At 35.6% G+C, this 6,508-nt stretch overlaps 1 pseudogene; it reads right to left on the bottom strand.

The window, feature by feature from the left end:
- Positions 1–3,419: 3,419 nt before the first annotated feature.
- LOC126842501 (uncharacterized) lies at positions 3,420–4,140 on the bottom strand (annotated as a pseudogene).
- Between the last annotated feature and the right edge of the window lie 2,368 nt (positions 4,141–6,508).

Genomic DNA, 6,508 nt, shown 5'->3' with positions numbered 1-6,508 from the left:
AAGCTGCAAGAGCTTTTGTAAGAACAGGAGTAGATTATTGTGGACCTTTTCTAATAAAACCTAGTCAACGCCGAGGAGTTACAACACTAAAGGCATATGTAGCTATTTTTGTCTGCTTTGTCACTAAAGCAGTACACATTGAATTAGTCGGAGATTTATCTACCCAAGCTTTTTTAGGAGCTTTTAAGCGCTTTATCTCTCGACGAGGTAAGCCATGTGATATGTATTCGGACAACGGAACGAACTTCGTTGGGGCAAACAATGAACTCCAATAATTGTCAAGCTTGCTTCAATGGCCAGATCATCAACAAGGAGTAATGGACACAGCGGCTGAAAACGGTATTAGATGGCATTTTATACCTCCTAAAGCACCAGAATTTGTTGGTCTGTGGGAGGCCGCTGTTAAATCTACGAAATTCCACCTAAAATGAACAGTTCAAGAAGCCCGGCTAAAATACGAACAATTTTCAACTTATCTTGCTTTAGTCGAAGCGGCTTTGAATTCAAGATCATTGACTGAACGATCAGATGATCCTACAGACGTTGAGCCACTAACACCAGGTCATTTCCTGATAGGTGCACCGCTAACTGCACCCCCCGAACAAAATCTTCTTCAGACTCCAGAAAATCGTCTGAAATATTGGCAGCGGGTCCAGCAGTTATTTCAATGACACTTCTGGAGACATTGACATTTAGAGTACTTGTCAACATTACAAAATGGACAAAACAAGGAAATGAAATCAAGGAGGCGAACTAGTTTTGATACATGAAGATAATTTACCACCTCTACAATGGCGGCTTGGCAGAGTTCAAACAACGTTTCCGGGCATAGATAGAGTTGTTAGAGTGGCAGAAGTATGTACAAACAGTGGTACTGTGAAAAGGAGTTTGAGGAAATTGTGTCGTTTATCAATTGAAGAATTGTGAACCCGTGTATCCTTTTAATATAAAAAAAATGTTAAATATTTGTATGTAAAGTTTATTATTGTAGGTTACCCTTTTTAACCCCTCAAAGGACCCTTCAAAGGGACCGATATGTTGCAGCGCGTAATGTTATTTTCCCTAACATGACTAAATTCGTATTACCCATAACTGATAAGGTGTCATTTGATTGTCGTTACGGAAATACACGCCAGTTTCCGCACAAGCTCTCTCCGAGTCGCGCTATTCTCGGCTCTCCGCCGATCGTTTGTTTATCTACGTTATTGAATTATTGTTACATTCTTATACATGTGTTTATAATGTTATTAAGTTAAATTGTACTAGCTCGAATTAAAATAAATTACATAGTTGATTTAAGCTTAATTGACTATTTAATGCATCACATTATTCGAGCGAACAGTGTCGTTAATACCTGTATTCGTTTTTATAGATTTAAGCGTAGCTATTAGTAATTATATGTTAATACGAGGTACTATTAAAATAAAACGATTAATATTATAATATACCTACTGATTGTATTTATTAATATTTCCTTTACCGTTTGCTCTACGCTAAGAATCCTTAAAAGAGCTTTCTAGTTTAGCATAAATACCGTTCGGTCAAGAAAAATTTATCAGTCGATTGAAGTGTTTTCAGGTGTGCACGCAGTCAGTTTGATTTAGCGAAAATGCAACAAAAACCATTCTTAGACAAATGCTCTACGGCCGAACATGAGATTCCGCTCCCGCCAACGACGATAGACGAATTTATGGAGGCGTTCGGCATGCCTGACGGTGGTTTTGGCGTGCTATCAGCAGATGGTACCTTGGTGGATCCCTTCGCTCATTTGGATGAAAGCGAATCGAGCGATGAAGAGTCGAGTGATGAAGAGTCGAGTGATGAAGAGTCGAGTGATGAAGAGTCGAGTGATGAAGAGTCGAGTGACGAAGAGTCGAGTGATGAAGAATCGAGTGATGAAGAGTCGAGTGACAAAGAAGAAGAAGATGATAGCAATTATGATGGTAAGTTTACAAACAATGACTTCTCAGTTCACACCAAATACAAAATAAGATCTAATAAAGTATTTGTTTTTTTAGAGCACATCAATATTGAAGACCTTCCATCCACAGACTTTACTGGTGATATGGAGAGGCGAGTTCGTCATTGTGACCTACTACCTTTTCCATGGCCGGGAGAAAAAATTTTTCGCGATCGGTGGTCGTTGTCGAGTCCATTATGTACAGAGGTACTGGACAGGACCTTGGATGGGCCCGACGGGGACCGGTGGAGTCGGCTATTCATTACTCTCCAAAGAATATACGAGAACGAATGGAAAGTTGACAAAAATCGCAAGATGGCGTGTTTGCAGCCAGTACTATTTTACCGTAAAATACAATACCCTACGGTTAGGTACGTTCTTCGCGACCCAACTAGAGTTCGTTTTAATACGGGTGACCTTGTCAGGTCTAATTTTTGGTGCTACACTGTAAAAGAATTATATTTCTTCGTACATCGGTGGCTCCGAAATTTTATATGGTCACATTATGCGATAAGGACCGTCCGTACTAGTTGTGGAGGAAGGATTGTTCGCCGTTTTCAGTATTATTGCTATACTGAAGGATCGGATTGCCTTCAACTCAACGGAGTTCGCAACGAAGAAGTACGGACGGTTTCTTGTGCTAAAGAGGTCACCCGTTTTTCATCTTTAATAAACGAACTCAGTCAATTTAAAAAATGTTCAGTATGCGGTGATAGGCTTCAGTTTTGGCTGAGCCTGTCTGATGTTGAGGCCGTTAGAAATTATTTTAGTGACAACACGCCTATAAATATAATTGATGAATTATTTTCAATGGTTAATTAAGAATAAACATTTTTTATATAATAGTAATCGTTTCATTAAAATTACATATTTTGTCTTAATTGTTTATACTTAAGTTTTTGTTCCCCCTTATTTTGTAAGTATTTTTACCCAATTTTTATTTTTTTTGTATAGTTGATTATTTTTATGTATTTTTTTCCTCCTTAATTTGATAATATTTTACCTATTTTTATTTAGTTATTTTTGGTTTTTATTTTCTCTTATTTTGTAAATATTTTACCTAATTTTTTGTATAGTTAATTATTTGTATGTGTTTTTTAAATAAAAACAACTTGTAATTTATACTAACATTACTGTTTTTCTTTTATTTTATAATACAACAAGAAATATGGTAAAGTACAATATTGTATATATTTTAAAATACATTTATGCATGTTTTAAAATAATAAGAGTATTTTAAAGTAAAAATAAAAGGTGTTAAACAATAATGGTTTAGTACAATTGTATATTTTAAATAACTTTTTACATTTTGATAACAACAGAGTGTGGTGTAACATTATGATTAATTGGTAATAACAATATTGAGAGGTAAAGAATAATATTTAAATCTTTTACATATTTGGTAACAATAATGTATGGTAAAGTACAATGTTGTATAATATTTTAAAAAATTATTCATGTTTGGTAAGTAAGATGATAAAACTTTGTGAAAAGAAAAAATGGTTACAATAAACGTTCATCTTGGTCGTCAATATTATCGAGTTGTTGATCACTGGAAAAATTAATAAATGGTATTAGTATTTTATATAGCAGGATATTAGGATATAATAGGGAAGGTAACTCACGTTAATTTATAATGCCCATGGGCGAGCGTGTGTATCCTGTCTGGTAAAATAACTCGTTTATCATCATGCCAGTTAAGGGTTAATTTCATCGTTTTAATCGTCTTGAGTTCATGGTTAAATGACCGTATTGATACATTTTCTCTATACGGTGTGTACGTAGGGTACTTGACAGGTATATTAGCAGCGGTCCCTTCTTCGTGGATGTGTCGGAGTACAGCTCTACCTTGTATCTGGGCTACAGCCTTGGCATCGTCAACGTGTTCTTCATCTTCCATAAACAAAGAAGGTTTTGAAATCTTCTATTGTAAGGTGGTGTTAAACTACATGACCTTTAATCCCTTTTGCTTTAATTTTTTCTTCGGTCGTTAGTGCTTCTACTGTCTCCTTTTCAAAAGCGTATGTCTTTGGTCTGAGGCTAATAAACTCATATATTGTTAACCCGTTTGTCTCGTCGGAAAACAGACCTGGGACTTTTTTCTTTGCTGCAGAGTAAGCTGGATGGTCGGTGGGCAGGTTAGACGTATCAAACCATTTAAGTAGTTCGGGGTTTGCCATCACTTCTGCATAAAAATCAGTAGTTCTAACCAAGTAGACACAAGAATCCAAAAATATTTAAAACTTGATAAATTTATGAAAAAAAAAACAAAAATCATCGTTTAACTAGTTTAATCGGTTTTTACCTGTGTCGCCGTACAATATTTGAACGCGGTCTTTGAAATGCTTTTTCATAACATTGTAATGGAACTCATACAAATGTGTCTTGCTAATTTCAAGCACTGCGAAGACGACATAAATTGGTTTACAAAAATTTATGATTTTACTCTCCATGACAATAGCCGCTAAATTTTCATTATACGTCGTGCAGTGTTTAAAATTGTGTTTCTTTATAAGTTTGGCAGCTCGTCTAGGTGAATTTACCAACTCCATATTCATTCGGTTTCTCATTCGCTCCATCATTTTACCTGCATTTATTGCCATATTTAGTTAATCGAAATAACGTCTTAATTTTTGTTTACTCACCAAACACGGAATTATTCATTAATTAAAAAAAATTCTTTTCAAAGTCGTTGGTCGCTTTCTGTCGTAATTTTGTATTCAATTCAATGTATGCTGCCATCCATGTCGATTGGCTAAATTCTAGAACTCTATGTACCTAAAAACCGCGTTTAAATTAGTGACCCGAATGCGTAAACTGTTATTAAAATTTATTAGTGTTAATATTACCTTTTCAACACGCAGACCGTTGGCGATTGCCTGTTTGAGGTTCAGATAATGACATACATAGTTGGTTTTTTTGTCGAACGTTGTTAGTAGTTTTTTTACTTTTGACCCGGGTGGACATTTGCTTTCTGGTAAAAATGGTAACTCGTTATGAGCGTCGTGTAGATGCTTTGGGTATATAATGTCCACTTCAAACTTCAGCGCTGTAGGAGAGTTTTCATCCATACTGTCAAGTCTTTTGAGTAACTTTTCTGGGTCTTCGTCCAACCATCTAAAGTTCCCGTAAGGCAAAGCTTTCGATAAGCTGAATCCATACAAATTGTTAACGCCTTGGTAAAGTATCCAGCTTTTGGGCTTTTTCGGGTCATATCCAGGTGTCTTACTGTTGTTAGCCTTTGCATATTAAAGTGTTGATGAGGTCAAACCACCGCGGATTGCTCTTTCAAAAAATAAATGCATTCATAGTCACTTAAAAGCTCCAGTTCAATGCCTGTGTACAATAGCATCGCATGAAAGCTGAGACCCGGGGCTGTGTAGTAATGAGTGGGGTCTAATTTGTATGTCTGTAAGCACAGTTCTCTAAAAGCCTCAAAAACGTCACACAGTACAACGGTGTCAATTTTTAAATATATGTCTGAGTATTCTCCTAGCGTTTTGCAGTTAAAATAATCCCAAACTCTTACTGCGTGATCGTAGTCCTGTCGTCTAATATGGGTATCGGTGAGATCATTGTAGAACTCGGTTTTGGGAGGAAGCTGAGTTTCATCCAACCTGTCCCAGTCGCACACATAAGAATACGGGAAGAATGATTTTTTGGTTACTAGATCCAAATCACAACCTGTAAAAGCCTTTGCTGTTTCATTGAATAGTCCAATGTCTGAGTTCCGTAAGTTGGTTGTCAAGGAAGCCAAACTTGATGCCATAAATCTAAATGTGTCAATAAAACGCAAAGAGAATGTATTTGTAACATATTTTGAAAACGATAAAAATTTTTCTTCGGTGTTTGGTATCACGGAAATTCTTTTATTATCGTTACCCAGTTCTTTAATGATATAATGGCTGTCATATGAACTTAAATTGTGAAAGAAAACCGGTACGAAATTTGTTGTTTTTAGTTTCAAGTTGCAATTGTTACATTAGGATTGTCTGTAATTACCCGTGAGGTGGTCGTGATCGGCTGTTTTGTGGTTCTTATTGGTAAATGAACACTTACACAAGTCACAGTTGGTTTTGGCGTTGTGCAATGCTATCATGCGAATAGGCACGTTTGCTTTCAGCAGTTCTGCGATTTTGTATGCTTCTTCTGACACATCTTCTATAAATCGCTTGGCCACTTCATCCGGTTCAGACTGTTTAGTCCCTCTAAACAAGACTACTGACTGACTAATACTGTATTTGTTCAGAAGGTCTTAGATAGGTTAGTTAAAAGTCGATAAGTGGAAAACTTGGGCTTTCACACCCCTAATTTATAGGTATTCTTTACTTAAATACTTACATGTTCATTTATTAGGTAAATTGACTAACGGTAAATGAAAACTCTGACTTTCAAACAAGTAATTTAAGTATAGGCTTAGAAATTAACTTAATTTTTAGCATTGAAGTATTTTTGACAGATTTTAAATTTTAAAAAAATCTTAAATTGTTTTAAATAAAAAACAAATTTAATCTTAATTTAAAAATTTCGTTACAAATGATGTTATGT

The sequence above is a fragment of the Adelges cooleyi genome, unplaced genomic scaffold (genome assembly GCF_023614345.1).
Source record: "Adelges cooleyi isolate 19-005CV unplaced genomic scaffold, UGA_ACOO_1.1 ACOO_flye_CR_arks_rails_tigmint_CR_PRNA_53, whole genome shotgun sequence".
NCBI classification, from domain to species: domain Eukaryota; kingdom Metazoa; phylum Arthropoda; class Insecta; order Hemiptera; family Adelgidae; genus Adelges; species Adelges cooleyi.
This window is presented reverse-complemented; position numbering and strand designations above follow the sequence as displayed.